Consider the following 18,274-nt stretch of genomic DNA (forward strand, 5'->3'; position numbering starts at 1 on the left):
CTAGTGTCTTTATGGCACTTTAGAGCTACCGGGTATTGGATAAAAGTAAATGTGAATTAAGCCAAAACAATCGTAACATTTGTAATTATATTGAACAGTTTCATAATCAAAGAGGTGATCTTTCTGAACTTTTATTAACATGTCTATGTCACTAAGAAAACGTTTATGAACAAAACCGAAGCTTGATGGAATAATGAAAAAGTGTCCAAAACCAAATCATTTAAAATTCTGATTATGACAGACAATTGAGTTATTAGCTCAAATATCGTTGTTCTTTTTATAACAAAAGCTTACGTTTAAAATAAATGGCTCTTTTGATAATCTTAAATTTGATATTTTGTTTCACTTAGGTCTTTCGAGGTTGACGAGTTGGCTGACCACTAGATTAAACCACCTCAACACGTTAATTCATGGGCTTTTAAAATCAACACATGGGCTAATTATGTCAACATACGCGTTAATCTGTAGACATTATATGTGATTGACTTTCATTATGAAATTATGGGCTTCTTCAAGAGTGCGCCTGTTTAGTCATATAATTGTTGTAAACTTAATGTACACACATTAATAGGTTAAAGGTCATGCTTTAGAAAGATCACTTACATGTATATAATTATTTATTATTTATTCTACCTACCTGATTATACAGTCACCAAGAGTTACGTTTTTTTTCTTTACGAAACATAGATTATAGTAAAAATATTTGCAACATCCATAATTTTGTTATATAATGAACCAGTTTTAATCCACGACAGAAGAGCCAGAAATCATGTATTTGTTCACAGAGTGATAGTTCTATCATTTTAATTAGACCTAACATGTAGATACAGAGTGTTAATTAAATTAGGCACTTAACAATGTTGACCCAGTTTTTACCATGTTAAGCATTGTAGACATTGGTTCTCAAAAAGTTGATTTGGCAAAGAGCCTATCCATGTCTACTTGATGCCTTTCTCTTTTCTATCTTTCTTGAAACATTTCTTTGTTTCTTTTTGCCCTTTCTCTCTTCCCAAGTTTGTCTACAAATCAGTCGCGGCCTGTTTGGCTGTCATTGTATTTGCTTATGTCAGTTGAAGTAGAACTAGAGACAAAGACGATTCAAGAGAATTAATCCAGAAAACGACCCAAAGTCAGAGATAAAGACATACATAGGACTCAATAGCTAAGAAAATAGATAAAGTAGATTAAATACTAGAAAACTGACCAAAAGACCAAGCAACAGACAAAAGACACCAGATCAACTAACAACAAACAAAGAAGATCAAAAACAAAAACAAAGAAGATCAGTAACAACAAACAAAGGAGATCAGTAACAACAAACAAAGAAGATCAGAAACAAAAACAAAGAAGATCAGTAACAAGAAACAAAGAAGATCAGAAGCAAGAAACAAAGAAGATCAGAAACAAGAAACAAAGAAGATCAAAAACAACAAACAAAGGAGATCAAAAACAACAAACAAAGAAGATCAGTAACAAAAACAAAGAAGATCAGTAACAAGAAACAAAGAAGATCAGAAACAAGAAACAAAGAAGATCAGAAACAAGAAACAAAGAAGATCAAAAAACAACAAACAAATGAGATCAAAAACAACAAACAAAGAAGATCAGTAACAAGAAACAAAGGAGATTAGAAACAAGAAACAAAGGAGATTAGAAACAAGAAACAAAGGAGATCAGAAACAACAAACAAAGAAAATCAGTAACAAGAAACAAAGAAGATCAAAAACAACAAACAAAGGAGATCAGAATCAACAAACAAAGGAGATCAGAATCAACAAACAAAGAACATCAGAAACAAGAAACAAAGAAGATCAGAAACAACAAACAAAGAACATCAGAAACAAAAAAACAAAGGAGATCAAAAACAACAAACAAAGAAGAGGAGAAACAATAAACAAAGAAGATCACAAACAAGAAACAAAGGAGATCAGAAACAAGAAAAATAGATCAGATAAAAAAATATCAAAACAATTCATTTAGTATTCCACTGTTGGGTGGTCACTTTCAAGCAAATGTGTCCAAAACTACAATACTTTGACAACTTGACTTGCAATACAAACTATTGTAGTAATAAGGGTAAGCCTACATGAACAACCTGCTCTTGGCCAGCAGATCGCTATTTGGCCTTTGCCCAAAATTGGCCTGCAAGTGTCCGCAAATAAAACGGCGGAAAATGTGTGCCACAGTTCCACTCACGTTACTACATGAAATTGTAACAAATCTTCTCACGTACAATAGATCCTTGTTACTGTGTTTCCATGTATGGCTGCAGGATTTCAGTCGACAGTCTCAAAAAAAATTAAAAAATCAGCCTACTCTTGTCATTATTTCATTTTCTGTGTCAAACCTAGCACACTATGGTCAAAGAAACAAAGTCAAATATAGAGAAAACAAATTAGCATTATTTTAAGCGTCATTCCTCGTATAGTCAAACAAAGACAATACAAAGCTAAAAACTTCGGTAGTTTTGATTTGCCATTAAGTGTTGAACCACCAAGGCTCATGAAGCTCTAGGCCAGCAAGAGCTCCTCCTTACCAGCCTGAGTGAACGAGAAGTTCCGCCTGGCGAAGGTCGAAGCAGATGTCTCCGATAGTAAGAAATATAACAGTTACAAGAATATTTACAAGATTGTATACATATTTCGCCCGAAAAAAAAAGTTACTACATCACAATACAAGAGAAAAGAAAAAAAAATGTTCCTAACGTGAAAATAAGAAGAAGCACAACATAAACACATATACACACACATAAGCACTTAGCTCACACACACATACTTTCACGCACACACATCCAAGCCAACACAAACACACTCAGGATACCATTACATTGAAGAGACCAAATAAAACTCAACGTATAGCTGCTGTGGAGGGTTGGGAAAAAGAAACCGAAATCTTTCTGTGCCGCAGGAAAAGGTCGAAAGAGATTTGAGCTGAAGTAAGCTCTGACGTCTCAGCAGACGTAATGTTGACAGAACCTATTGCTGGAGAAAGTACCCCCAGAGTTATGCCACCTGCCACCCATCTCCACTTCCCTCCTCACTTTTGTTTAACCAGTCATAACTGCCCAAAACTGGCTGAGCTCCAGGCTGCATACGTTGTCGTTCTCTACCAAACTTTGTTCTAAACTTGTTCTTTTTACACTGAGATACTTTTGGGGGGACAGTCGTGGGGGGGGGGGGGACAGTGGGGGGGGACAGTCATGTCAAGGCTGAATAAGAGACAAACAAGACGTGCAATCCTTTGTTCCACTAGGGTCTTAGTTCTTTTGGGTGGCAGTGACACCTTCACATGTCACAAATGACATTATAGATTCCGCAAAACAAATTATTGGAAACAAATGTGGAAATGAAGTAAGTGCCGTGAAATCGGTTCAAATAGTTTCCAAAATTAAAAATGGCCTTGTAGAAAATATTGCGGAGACAACCGGACTTGTAAAAGTTACTATGATAATAAAATTACTATGATAATAAAATTACTATGATAATAAAATTACTATGATAATAAAATGATATTAAAAGTGGAAAGAAGAAACTCGTTTCTTTCAGTGACATCTATGTATTTAAAGACATATTTTAACTGAATTTGATTTTGTACTTTCGAAATTCCATGCAAGTGTTTACTTTATCAGCTGTATTCCAGTGACTTCATTTCGAACCTGCATCCAATTCGGCCGGAAACAAATCTTTCAAGAACTTGAACTCTGGATCAAGTAAATGCCCACAATCAAAAGCTCACGCTTTTACATAGTGTAGAATCAGAATGTGCATATGTTTAATGAGGTCATTACAATGACCAACTGACCACTCTTGTTTCAGAAGTTCTTTTGAAACTAAATGATAACATTCTAGCACAAACCTACCGCAGATGGCGGGCAGGGATTGAACCCAATATCATTAAGACGAAAGTTCAGAGCGAATACCACACAACCAGGCAGTCATGCAGCCATCTTTAGGTTTACAAAAATGCCGGTTTCATTATACCATTACCATTGTCCTATAATGTCAACATAACGCCCAGAAAAAAATCAGGTACACGCTTTTGTTAACGACACGACCACCATGCCCATGTCTAGAGATGCTATATATCCAAAAAAAAAAATTCCAACGATGAAAGAGGCGCTTGTTCCTCTCTGGAGTATTGATCGTGGACCCTTGTGAAGCCTTCTCTCCCCTTCTCTTTAGGAACAGCTTAGCAGCAAGTGGACAAAGCCGGAAACTCTAGTCAGGGCTATTCTTATCCAATACCTTTGACTGTAGGGTGGACAAGAGGTACAAGGCACACATGTATTCAGTTATGCTAATAGGTTTGAAACTATTCAAGTCTTTAAGGAACATAGACTATGACGTGCTTTTAGATCGATGTAAGATATCAGCAAACACTCTGAGGTCGATGTAATGCTTACACTGTGGGTAAATGTAAGACATTAGGTCTAGGTCAATAATAGAAATGATTAATTTACATTAAAGTTATTTTACACTCTCTTGTTCTGTATTTCTCGAAGACAAACGTAAGACACTTTAAGCTTTGTTCTTTACAAAGCTTATATCAACTCATTCTATCTGTCTGTCTGGTCAAAAGTTTGTACACGTTATTTCTGCCACACCCAAAATCGGACCAAGCTAAAATTTTGCACAATTATTTCTTTTACTTGACAAAACAAGAATCAATAAAAAAAAACAAATTTTTTATTAACTATTGGTAATTAATGATTTTGAATGGTATCTCAAACAAGGAAAAGAATTTGTACTTGAATGAAGCTGAATTAGTTCCCTTTATAGGTCTTGTCTGAGTCTTAGTGAACACAACATGAAAAATAGGACGAGACTATAGACTATAGAATATAGAATAATAGATAAGTATAAAATCTTCCAAGTTTATAAGCTCTCCATTAGCAGAGTGGTTACCGTGCTATCTTGAGAAACCTGTGGAAGCTTGTGGTATGAGTTCCAATTCAGGTCGTTCTCCTCTTTTTTATTTTTATACATGCCTGTTTTTATTGTTAGTCTAGATCTATTAGAAATTTTACTACATGACTGATCCAAACTAATTGAAATAACTATGCTTAATATAATTTTTTTTTAAGGTTTTTTTTTTTTTATTTTTGTTTTAATTTTTCTCTTGATATAAAAAAAAGTTTTAATTCTAACTGCCTTTTATCGGAGTAAAACTTACCATACCCTTCCTACAGTATGGTAATACCTGACTGGACGCCCTCATCATGGATAAGGTCTAAGTTATTCTAGCAACTTCTATGTCTTAGCTCAACGCCTATACAAAACAATTCAGGTGAAATATTTGGAGAGAGATGTTAGCTGTATTCTAACTTCCCTTCAAGTATAAACATAAGCTGATGACAGTGATAAACTACATGCCCAATGACAGTGATAAACTACATGCCCAATGACAGTGATAAACTACATGCCCAATGACAGTGATAAACTACATGCCCAATGACAGTGATAAACTACATGCCCAATGACAGTGATAAACTACATGCCCAATGACAGTGATAAACTACATGCCCAATGACAGTGATAAACTACATGCCCAATGACAGTGATAAACTACATGCCCAATGACAGTGATAAACTACATGCCCAATGACAGTGATAAACTACATGCCCAATGACAGTGATAAACTACATGTCCAATGACAGTGATAAACTACATGCCCAATGACAGTGATAAACTACATGCCCAATGACAGTGATAAACTACATGCCCAATGACAGTGATAAACTACATGCCCAATGACAGTGATAAACTACATGCCCAATGACAGTGATAAACTACATGTCCAATGACAGTGATAAACTACATGCCCAATGACAGTGATAAACTACATGTCCAATGACAGTGATAAACTACATGTCCAATGACAGTGATAAACTACATGCCCAATGACAGTGATAAACTACATGTCCAATGACAGTGATAAACTACATGCCCAATGACAGTGATAAACTACATGCCCAATGACAGTGATAAACTACATGCCCAATGACAGTGATAAACTACATGCCCAATGACAGTGATAAACTACATGCCCAATGACAGTGATAAACTACATGTCCAATGACAGTGATAAACTACATGCCCAATGACAGTGATAAACTACATGTCCAATGACAGTGATAAACTACATGTCCAATGACAGTGATAAACTACATGCCCAATGACAGTGATAAACTCCATGTCCAATGACAGTGATAAACTACATGTCCAATGACAGTGATAAACTACATGCCCAATGACAGTGATAAACTACATGCCCAATGACAGTGATAAACTACATGCCCAATGACAGTGATAAACTACATGTCCAATGACAGTGATAAACTACATGTCCAATGACAGTGATAAACTACATGTCCAATGACAGTGATAAACTACATGCCCAATGACAGTGATAAACTACATGTCCAATGACAGTGATAAACTACATGCCCAATGACAGTGATAAACTACATGCCCAATGACAGTGATAAACTACATGCCCAATGACAGTGATAAACTACATGCCCAATGACAGTGATAAACTACATGCCCAATGACAGTGATAAACTACATGCCCAATGACAGTGATAAACTACATGCCCAATGACAGTGATAAACTACATGTCCAATGACAGTGATAAACTACATGCCCAATGACAGTGATAAACTACATGCCCAATGACAGTGATAAACTACATGCCCAATGACAGTGATAAACTACATGCCAGGACAAAGTGAATGTGTTCAAGGAGTAGAGCTAGTTTGAAATCTATGTCAGTAATCTTCCATTTAGGCTCACACATAAAGTCTCATTCTAAAGTAAAACATTTCTTTTTCACGTTCAATAGGACGTGTTCTCTTTTTGAATAATGTTCTTTTTCTCATTTTAATTTCCCCCCCCCCTCTCTCTCTATTTCTTTTTAATTCTTCCTCCTCCTCCTCCTCTCTTCCTCTCGGCCCCACATTAGTAGGCCCTGTAAACACCTCCCAGTTCGGCCCTGTACACACTTCCCAGTTCGGGCCTGTACATACCTCCCAGTTTGGCCCTACACCAACTAATTTGAGAATACAATGAGTAGAATTATTTAGTCTGTTGTGTTGAAATGTGTATGTGTCGCGTCTATTTATTTACCTGTTAATGGGAAGTCTCATTGTCATCTACTTACTGTTTTATGTGGTTTGAACTCAAACAACTTGTTCAACAAATAGGGTTTTCATAGGAATATTCATTAACAATATAAAGTATTCTTGGATAAATAAACTTTGAGCTGTGGAGTAATACTGGATCCGAAAGTGCTACAAAGATACAGTTTTATTATTAACAATTTTATCCATACGCAGTAGCAGGTCTAAGTCAAACTATAATTTATATAGATAGGTCTCTTTCGGGAGCCGCCAGCTGCTAGGTGCTCTACTCTAAGGTAGTTACGAGCAAGCTAGCGCCTAAGCTGGTCTGTAAAGCATTTTCGAAGGACACCCCTGTTACGCCGTCCACCTTTCAGCTTACCAAAAAAATATTGCCTTTGGCCTACTGTCGTTACAGAATATTTGCTCTAACCAGGGTAACTGTCGAACAATAAGACTCCATCTACAAACTGTTTTTTGTCTCTCAATGGAGGCTCTCATCAAAACATCGCTATTTGTGTGTGTGTGTGCAGTGTGGAGCATGTTTTCTGTCTCTCAAAGGAGGCTCTCATCAAAACATCGCTATTTGTGTGTGTGTGCAGTGTGGAGCATGTTTTCCAAAGAAGCTTAACGTTAGACCACCCTTGGTTTCTAAAACTTTCCGGAATTTGTCACTTAGAGACACACTTAGGATGGCCTTGGAATGGGGTTAAATCACTTGACCACCCTTTTCACTATCTAGTTTTGTTATCCAATGGATTTCCGCATGTAGTGTATGTATTGTGTGATGTGTAACTCTAAAATCACGTCTTACTGAGCACAAGACGCTGGAAAGTAGTAGTCTACCACCATTAGTCTTGTCATTATTATTATCAAATATAACAAAGAAATGTAATTAATCTTATGAAATGGTTTGAGGCGTGCGACACCTTTTCTTTTAAAGTTTTTTTTTGTTGCAAAATCAGACAAAACTGACATTAGCTAGATGTTACCCGAACAACACCTTTTTTTTTGGAAAATTGTATTTTAGACCCCAATAGCTAACCGCACAGGATGACACCGATCATAGTGACGCCTCTGCGAACTAGCACTTGAATTTCGATAGCTGCGGGCCACGCCAAGTTCGGACGCCGCAAGTTGAGCACCACTAAAAGATACTTTCTTTCAGCTGTTCACTTATGTATACAACGTTGTTTTGTGGTTTTGTTTTGTGTTTTTGTTTTTCCCAAACAATCAATTCTTATTTGTATTCATTAGAAAGAGTTAGGGTATAAATAAGAGATAGAGTTTCTTTCTTCTTCTAACAAGCGATACGCCATTCCGTTCACGTATTGCTTCTAGATCTAATCCCATTAATATCTCGTGCGGAGTTATTGATTGCTTTTAATAACATCAAACAATGAGTAAGTGTTTTCTGTGCCTTGCGTTATTGTGTTAATAATAGATATCTCCATTGCAGAATATAGGTCTGTCGAGCTGCTACATTTCAGTATTTCATTGGTGCACACAGAATATAGGTCTGTCTAGCTGCTACATTTCAGTATTTCAGTGGTGCACACAGAATATAGGTCTGTCTAGCTGCTACATTTCAGTATTTCAGTGGTGCACGCAGAATATAGGTCTGTCTAGCTGCTACATTTCAGTATTTCAGTGGTGCACACAGAATATAGGTCTGTCTAGCTGCTACATTTCAGTATTTCAGTGGTGCACACAGAATATAGGTCTGTCTAGCTGCTACATTTCAGTATTTCAGTGGTGCACGCAGAATATAGGTCTGTCTAGCTGCTACATTTCAGTATTTCAGTGGTGCACACAGAATATAGGTCTGTCGAGCTGCTACATTTCAGTATTTCAGTGGTGTACACAGAATATAGGTCTGTCGAGCTGCTACATTTCAGTATTTCAGTGGTGCACGCAGAATATAGGTCTGTCGAGCTGCTACATTTCAGTATTTCAGTGGTGCACACAGAATATAGGTCTGTCTAGCTGCTACATTTCAGTATTTCAGTGGTGCACACAGAATATAGGTCTGTCTAGCTGCTACATTTCAGTATTTCAGTGGTGCACGCAGAATATAGGTCTGTCTAGCTGCTACATTTCAGTATTTCAGTGGTGCACACAGAATATAGGTCTGTCGAGCTGCTACATTTCAGTATTTCAGTGGTGCACACAGAATATAGGTCTGTCTAGCTGCTACATTTCAGTATTTCAGTGGTGCACACAGAATATAGGTCTGTCTAGCTGCTACATTTCAGTATTTCAGTGGTGCACACAGAATATAGGTCTGTCGAGCTGCTACATTTCAGTATTTCAGTGGTGCACGCAGAATATAGGTCTGTCTAGCTGCTACATTTCAGTATTTCAGTGGTGTACACAGAATATAGGTCTGTCGAGCTGCTACATTTCAGTATTGCAGTGGTGTACACAGAATATAGGTCTGTCGAGCTGCTACATTTCAGTATTTCAGTGGTGTACAATGGTACAGGAGGCGTAGTGGCTGAGTGGTAAAGCTTGGCCTCCGAACCGACGGGTCTTGGGTTTGAATCCCGGTGAAGACTTTTTTTTTTTAATTACGGAGTCCTCAACTCTAATGCGTATCTGACAAAAGTTGGGGAAAAGCGGTCGGTTGCTGTACAGGCCACATGACACCCTTGTTAACCGTGGGTAATATAAACAGATGACCTTTGCATTACCTGCCCTAGAGATCGCAAGGTCTGAAAAGGGGTACTTTAGGCTTTTTGACAATGGCACAAGGTGACCAGCACAAGAATTGCGCAACTCTCATTTGCATATCTCACTTCACAATCGAATCCGATTAATCCAGTGGTAGCACAAACAAAATTGTTAAAATATGCAATTTTTAAAGCAGACACGATTAGTTTTAGAGTAGAAATAGTTGTACAGAGTTCATTTATTTATATACTCTCCATCCCCCACCCTTAAGACAAAGATAATTTATTGTCTAAGTTTATTGTTTGCCTTTTTTTTTGTTTGCAGATGATGAAGGCAAACGTCCGTTGTTTGAACTTGGTCAGCAGGGTTTCATATATGTATGTTTTTTGTATTTTCTATTTTACAAGTTAAACTGCACATTTGTTTTTTTTAAATGACTCCAAACCAAGAAAAACTTTAAAAGTAAGTAATAGCACTTAAACTTCCAGGGTCTCGGTGTTGGTTGGAACGGATACAGCCAATAATATAAATACTTCAACCACTTATCAACAAGTTAAACTATTGCTAGTGTGGCTTGGAAATATACAAGGGAGTAACCGACACATTCTTGAGCTTCCACTAAAGCGCAGATAAGAAAACACAGACAGAAAACATTGAACACAGCCATAATGTTGCTGTGCATGAGTGAGTTTGTGTGTTTAAATCAGTAGACGTGAAATATTGAACTCGATTGATGAAAAATACACATTTGTAATAAACGCACACACACACGGCCAATCCTGCCAGATGAAAAACAAGACTAAAAAACCCCCCACATGTTCTCTTAATTACAAAAAATTAACAGAACCTACCTTAAGGGAAGAACCGCAGAATCACGACCATGTATCTTAATACTGCAGGAGTAAACTCCCTTTTTATATGAAACAAAATTATTTAATTACCACAAATTGATTAATTAATTCGTTAATCTTTTTATTGATTCATGTATTGTCATCGACTAGGAATATGGAATATGGAAAGTAGGAGAAAAAAACGTGTACAAAAAGCAATAAGGGAAATAATTCTACATACACAGCCACATCTTTCAATAAGAAGAATTTATTTCCCTTTTTCTATACCGAACAAAATAACTAATTATCAATAATTGTATTAACTCATTAATCTCTGCTTTGTTAGATGCAACAAAAACGTTTAAAAAAAAAGTTTCAATTTGACCTGAGAAAGGGTTTGGGAGAAATAACGTGTAAACACTATTGAGCCAGTCAGACAGAAAGAGTGAATTAAAATAAGAAAGACATTTCCTCCTTTTGCCGGACGTCTGATAATCCTATAAAAATAACAAACTGATTTCAACCGAAAGTGATAGAATAAACACTAGATATTGTAACACTGGATCTTGCTAAACAGCACCAACATACAGATTGACCATGAGGCTGATACTGTAGGTAGTACTAAATATAACTGTGTGCCAAACGTAACTTCTACACATAAAATACCCTCTCTACGTCCTACACCTAGATACACTGACATATACACACGCACACACTTTTAAGAGTTAAAAAAAAAAAAAACTTGAATTCAACCTGTGAGCTTAATTATCATGTTTAAAATATGTTCCTTTTGATAACGGCCTGCGAATTGACAAGAAATCACGAAAACGACATCTGACTGACGCCTGCATCAGATTCATACCTGGCTATTGGGCGCTTAAGAAGTTAAAAACAAAAAAAAATGACATTATCCATAGGATAAATAAACCAGCTGTTACACATGTTACCTGCCAGATTGCAGATACAACTATTCCAGGGGCAGATAGCGATTCTCTCTTTCTGTTCTCTCTTACAACTTATCTATATACACAGAAAGTTGTTTAATTTTGCGGGAATTCCCCTTATCGCCTCGATTACCTTCAATTAGCAGTATGTTGTTAGAACTGTTAGGCTAACTGATAGAGATCTAATTATGAAGGTATACTTTTGTTGAGGCTTTACACGGGGGAAACAAACAAGCGCTCAAGAATGTATGCAATAGCACAAGGATTGAAAGTTGACAAAAACATGTGGTTATCTCCCTTAGCATAGTAAATCATGTAGGCCAGGGGTGGGCGATTTTTTCTGTTGAGGGCCGCATTAAAAAACAAATTGGGAATAGAGGGCCGTGTGTGCATGCGTGTGTGTGAGAGTGTGTTGTTGTTTGTATACTTCCAACTTTGGAAAAATGTGATAAATAACTATGTATAGTGTCATTTAATTCAAGTGTATACTGTACTTTAGGTTTCATTTCATTTTTTATACTGAACTACAGCAAGAGTTAGACATTTCTAAAACTAATTTTACTCATATTTTTTTTTAAAATTTCACTATTGTCTTTTACATCACAATTCACCACATGTACAGTTGTACTTATTTTGAGTATTTAATGTTTTGCACTTATGCATGTTCTAGAACTGTGAAAGAAGTTTACTAGTTGTTCTCCTCGTGGCTGCTTTCAAATTACAGTCAGATAGCATCGATCTGTTCCTACAATTGTTTATTTGCAAACAAGAAAATGCTTGTTCACAGATGTATGTGGACTCTAACAATGTGAAAGTTTAGCAGCAAAGTTTTTAAGTGTGAAAATACATAAATTCTGACAAGACACTAAAAATTGGAACAAAACGCAGAAAAAACAACTGAATTTAACATCTCGTTTAGGTTAAAATATTCTTGAAGCTATGTCATCTGGAGCTGAATCAGCTTCTGTGCAAAATGATGAATGAATGGAGGGTATTGAAAACTGGTTTTAAGTTCTTGACTTGAAATTCGCTTTCAAATTTCATACCTAAGGACTCCAAATAAGTCTTTTACTTTTCTGCCCTTTCACTAGAAATAGTTTCAGCTTTTAGCAAAGGCAAGTGACAAAGCCTGTATTCACTTGCTTGCCTGGAGTCGGGAGAAATGGGGTATCTTTATTTGAAAACATTTAACAAGCACATACATATACACTTGCCACCCCTGATGCAGGCGATCTTTTATGTTTTCGTTTTAATTTGCATAAAATATCATTTTCAGAGAGAGAGAGAGAGAGAGAGAGAGAGACACGGACAGATAGATAGTTAGATAAGTAGATAGATAGATAGATAGATGAAACAATGTTACGTTTTATTGTAAATACATTTTTCAGATTCTGGTACGACGGTCAGTAGCTGAAATTGACATTTTAAAACTCCTCAACAAATATTACTTTGAAAAGTTGTAAAGATAACTGAAAACACTGCACCAGATGGTTAGCTGGGGGGAGGGAGTCGCCCCAGCCGCACCTCCTGCGCTACGCTTCTTGGGTTTCATTGTTGAATAGATTCACCCTTTTGCACTGTAAACTAGCTCTAGATGCCTGCAATGTGTTCTCTTTATAGATCTGATGCACTGTAAACTAGCTCTCAATGCCTGCAGTGTGTTCTCTTTATAGATCTGATGCACTGTAAACTAACTCTAGATGCCTGCAGTGTGTTCTCTTTATAGATCTGATGCACTGTAAACTAACTCTCGATGCCTGCAGTGTGTTCTCCTTATAGATCTGATGCACTGTAAACTAACTCTCGATGCCTGAAATGTGTTCTCCTTATAGATCTGATGCACTGTAAACTAACTCTCGATGCCTGAAGTGTGTTCTCCTTATAGATCTGATGCACTGTAAACTAACTCTCGATGCCTGAATTGTGTTCTCCTTATAGATCTGATGCACTGTAAACTAATTCTCGATGCCTGAAGTGTGTTCTCCTTATAGATCTGATGCACTGTAAACTAACTCTCGATGCCTGCAGTGTGTTCTCCTTATAGATCTGATGCACTGTTAACTAACTATCGATGCCTGCAGTGTGTTCTCCTTATAGATCTGATGCACTGTAAACTAACTCTCGATGCCTGCAGTGTGTTCTCCTTATAGATCTGATGCACTGTAAACTAACTCTCGATGCCTGAAATGTGTTCTCCTTATAGATCTGATGCACTGTAAACTAACTCTCGATGCCTGAAATGTGTTCTCCTTATAGATCTGATGCACTGTAAACTAACTCTCGATGCCTGAAGTGTGTTCTCCTTATAGATCTGATGCACTGTAAACTAACTCTCGATGCCTGAATTGTGTTCTCCTTATAGATCTGATGCACTGTTAACTAACTATCGATGCCTGCAGTGTGTTCTCCATATAGATCTGATGCACTGTAAACTAACTCTCGATGCCTGAAGTGTGTTCTCCTTATAGATCTGATGCACTGTTAACTAACTATCGATGCCTGCAGTGTGTTCTCCATATAGATCTGATGCACTGTAAACTAACTCTCGATGCCTGAAGTGTGTTCTCCTTATAGGTCTGATGTGTCAAGATCTAACCGCTTCTATTTTTTGTTCTTTCTCCCTCGGGAGCCCGTTGAACGATGTCGTTGAAGTCACAAGGGTTAATTGAACTGCCGAATTAGTTGCCAGTCACATTCACTTCCGGGCGGCCATCAGGCAGACGTGTGGGATCAGTTTCAAATGCCGGAAGTTTGCAAGAGTTCGGTTACAAGGGACCTTGTTTTTCTCTTTCATCGTTGGCAGAGACGAGAGCTTCACATTCCTTCACTTTTTTTTTGAAGTCTAATTCTTATAAGATTACAATTTAAACAAAAGACAGTCTGTGTGTTTTTATGTGTTCTCTTTGAATGTTCTGTTGTTTTTTGGGCTCATGAATTATAACTTTTGATTCCTCTATTTTTGTCCCAGTTATTTAATTTGATTGAACACAAACAAAGACTATTTACTAAATAGTTTTGTTTTTTTTAGTGAAAGGGGGCGCAAAGGCTAAGTGGTTAAGCGCTTGGCTTCCAAACCTGGGGTCCTGGGTTCGAATCTCGTTGAATAATGGAATTTGAATTTCGGAATTTTCGGGCGCAGAGAGTCCACCCAACTTAAATGGGTACCTGAATTTACTTGTGGAAAGTAAAGGCGGTTGGTTGTTGCACTGGCCACATGACACCGTACTCGATAAACGTTGGCCAAAGAAACAGAGGACCTTAACATCATCTGCCCTATAAACCGCATGGTGTTATTTAGAGAAAAGAAGAAAGAGAGAAAGAGAGAGTTAGGATAAAAGAGAATGAGAGATTAAAGGGAGCGGGAGAAGAAAGAGCTTGAAATAATAGAAAAAAGAGAGACAGATGAAAAATAAAGAGGATATAATAAAATGATGGAGAGAAGACAGAAAAAGAAAAGCTAAATGTAGTAAAAAAAAAAGATTTTAAAAAATGATTTCTATTTGTTTAACTCTTTTTCTTCAAGAGTAAAGTTCTTGGTTTAAAAAACAAACCACTGCTCTAACGCAACGTTTGATTGTAAGCAGGTTACTTCTCTTCATCTGAACCCTAAACACAGAGAAGATGTCTTTATGTTGACTTTTATAGGACATCATCTGGCTACGTTCTTTACTTAATGTCTCACTATATGTCTAAGGCAGATCATTATGTAAGCTATAACCTTCGTAGAGATGATAGTAATTAGAATGTTGTTCCAGAAATACCTGAGTCTAAGTTCTTTCTGAATAGAACACGACTTTCTCAATAGTAGATGAGCCAAATCTGAGCCAAAGGAGTATTTTTTTTTTTTAAAGTTGACTGTGTACTAATATTTTTAAAGTAATCAAAGTAACAAGAGGCAATAAAAAAAACACAGTGAAGGATTTATTGGTTCAAAGTGAAAAAGATAAATGTTATTTTTGTTTCCGAAATGTAGTGAAAATCTTAAAATTTAGTGTTTTTGTTTTTTTTAATTTATGTACGTAGCCTACATGTTTTTTTTCCGCGAACATATCTATCTATCTATCTATCTATATGATTTGACTTCCGGTAGGCCCTAAACGTTTTTCTTAAGACGTATAGTATAGGTTAGATAAATGGCAGTGCAAGACTGCTGCCACCCCTGGTCGCAGAGGGACCTTCACTTTTTAAACATCTAATAATAAATAAATAAATAAATAAATAAAATAAATAAATAAATAAATAAATAAATAAATATATATATATATAGGCCTACAGTAAAAATAAGTAAATGAGAGTAAGTATATAATTATTCGGTTTCTTTCTCCGCAGATGTAAGATATTGCACGATTTATTGATATATTTTAAATTGCATTTATATTTAACTAGAAGAGGGCAGAGGCTTCCGCAATAACTCTGCCCAGAGCCTCTACTTAACAAAATAACACAGGGTACAATTATACATCCAAGATTAATTTAGTTGTTCATTGCGCTATAGCCTATACTCTTTATTCCTCTCACTACCTCCCCCCCCCCCCCACTGACTTGTAGACATCACTGTACAACTCGTATTTCATATGAAAACTTCAGCATCGTAATATTAGCAACCATGTCAACATCTTATTTCATTATACAAGCACGTCATCATTCGCCCTGTTGATGACAAACTACAAAGGAAGTCTTGTCAGGGAGTTCGTGAATCTGCATAGATTTTGGAAACGATTCCGTTGCTAAGCAACGCATACCATTCCCTCTCCCGTCCTCCGGTTGCGCCCTTTTGTACAGTGACGCAAGCAAGAGTGCATCTTTTGTTGTTTTTGCACCTGAGAAGAGTGGTACTTCACTTGACCTTCACATTGTTTCATTTCTCCCTTCTCTTCTTTAGGTTGATACTCTACTCAGAAGAGATGCAGTGCTCTACACTAGTTCTTGTCTACATAAGGTAGTAGACTTCTTGCGATACACACTGCTTCTTGCAATACTAAACTGATCAACACCCATTTACTGGAATGCCCGAAATACGGTTCGCGGTGACATCCATCCCTTGGAAACGTTTGCACATAGTGAATAATGAAGCCGCATGGTTCTGTTAAATTGAACACGACGATCTATTGCGTTGATGCTGCCATGGAAACATTTTTCGACCTTTGAGATGACCCACAGGACGAAAATATGGACATTACTTGCCAGCACTTGGCACCACCGCTGCTGTGATCAAAACAATGCAAAAGAAAACAGCTAGATTCACGAAAGTTGAATCTGAAGATCGGGCACAGATTTAACACATTTAATAAGATCCCACAAGGAGTGATGACGTCACATGTGTGATGGACGCTATGCAGATAATGTTTGGCCTAACAAACAGTAAATTGGTGTAGCCATTTATTACAAATGCCAATCACAGAGGAAGGTCAATGAACAGATGAAGTATTAACAAACACTGCAAGAAAAAACGTTTTCAAACTTGACTCACATTCTTCACAAGATTGTTGACAACATCTCTCCGCGATACTGGATTAAGTGAAGTGAAATGCTTGCTAAATAAGAAGGCCTCTTTAATCTAAATGGCATGCTTCTGCAGTAACAATGTGCATTGCGATCTCTTCGATTCTGATTATTAAGGATGAGTGCAGTGTTTCACAAGACTATGCAAACCCAGTTGTGACCTGAATATTTTTATATTGAATGAGGATATAGAAGTTCTTCGGCATGAGCAATGTTCACCATATTGTTTAAATTAAGAATATGTATTGGACTGTCAGATTACAATAAGGTTTTATCCTACATGATATATTTATATTTCAGTTGTCCACAAATATAATAGCGTAAAAAAAAAAAACAAAGCAAAAAAAATGTGTATGTCTCCAGGTCAATGCTCAAATCCTCTTTTGGACATTTAGGGCTGGTTGTGTCTTCAGAGGGTCATAGATTATCTGCTCTCTAATCCTACGGTCTTTAAAAATAGATCACATTAGATTCAAACTAGGATAAACGAAATCTAGGTAGATCCAGATCTGTACATCTCGATATAAAGTTCTGACAGTAGTAAAACACTTGGAATGGGAAGTGGAAGACTCACATTAAAACGTTCAACTCAGAAATAAATTTCATAATTCGGTGTTTTTTTTTTTGGTCAACTCTGTCATTTACAATATTAGTTCTGTAGTGAGTTGTATGATGTGCGGTGAGCCAACAACATGTGGTAGCAGCTTGTTGTCTATAAGATGAAGTAGGAGAGATGCATACATTTGTATTTAAACATGGCACATCTTTTTTTTTTACTTTCTTTTCTTCTCAATAATTTCCAAGTTTCCAACAAAAGTATCAGGAAATAAAAGTTGCAAGAAATACACAAAGCAAAGCAAGAGAATGACTGACAAGTCGTGTGGTAGGATGGCTCATGGCCTTCTGGTCGTTTGATAGGATGGCCTACTTGTCATTTGATAGGATGGCCTACTTGTCATTTGATAGGATGGCTTCCTTGTAGTTTAGTTTAGTTTGCCCTCGGAAAGTTTGGACTAGTACACTGGCGTAGCAGGGTAGCCTACTCATTGGCCCGGGTTCAAGAATAAAATGGTGCATTCCACCACAGCTAGATAGAATATGACAAGACGAAATCTTGTTTTTTTTTCCCTTAGGAGAACCCAAAGTATATGTGTTAACATATTAAGTGTATTCAAATATGTAAAAGCTAGATCACAAATAGAT

General features: G+C 36.8%; 1 protein-coding gene across 5 annotated transcripts in view; it reads right to left on the reverse strand.

The window, feature by feature from the left end:
- The window catches only part of LOC106060553 (uncharacterized), a 100,703-nt gene that overhangs the window by 73,645 nt on the left and 8,784 nt on the right, over window positions 1-18,274 (reverse strand). For 2 of the 5 annotated variants that reach the window (XM_056032211.1, XM_056032213.1), the window contains exon 1: window positions 638-1,399. The exons of 2 other annotated variants lie outside the window; for them this stretch is intronic. The gene's annotated coding sequence lies outside the window, so the exon portion shown is untranslated. Of the gene's footprint in view, window positions 1-637; window positions 1,400-10,646; window positions 11,463-18,274 lie in introns of those variants that run through there. One more of the 5 variants, XM_056032214.1, reaches the window with a different exon arrangement.

The sequence above is a fragment of the Biomphalaria glabrata genome, chromosome 6 (genome assembly GCF_947242115.1).
Source record: "Biomphalaria glabrata chromosome 6, xgBioGlab47.1, whole genome shotgun sequence".
NCBI lineage: Eukaryota > Metazoa > Mollusca > Gastropoda > Planorbidae > Biomphalaria > Biomphalaria glabrata.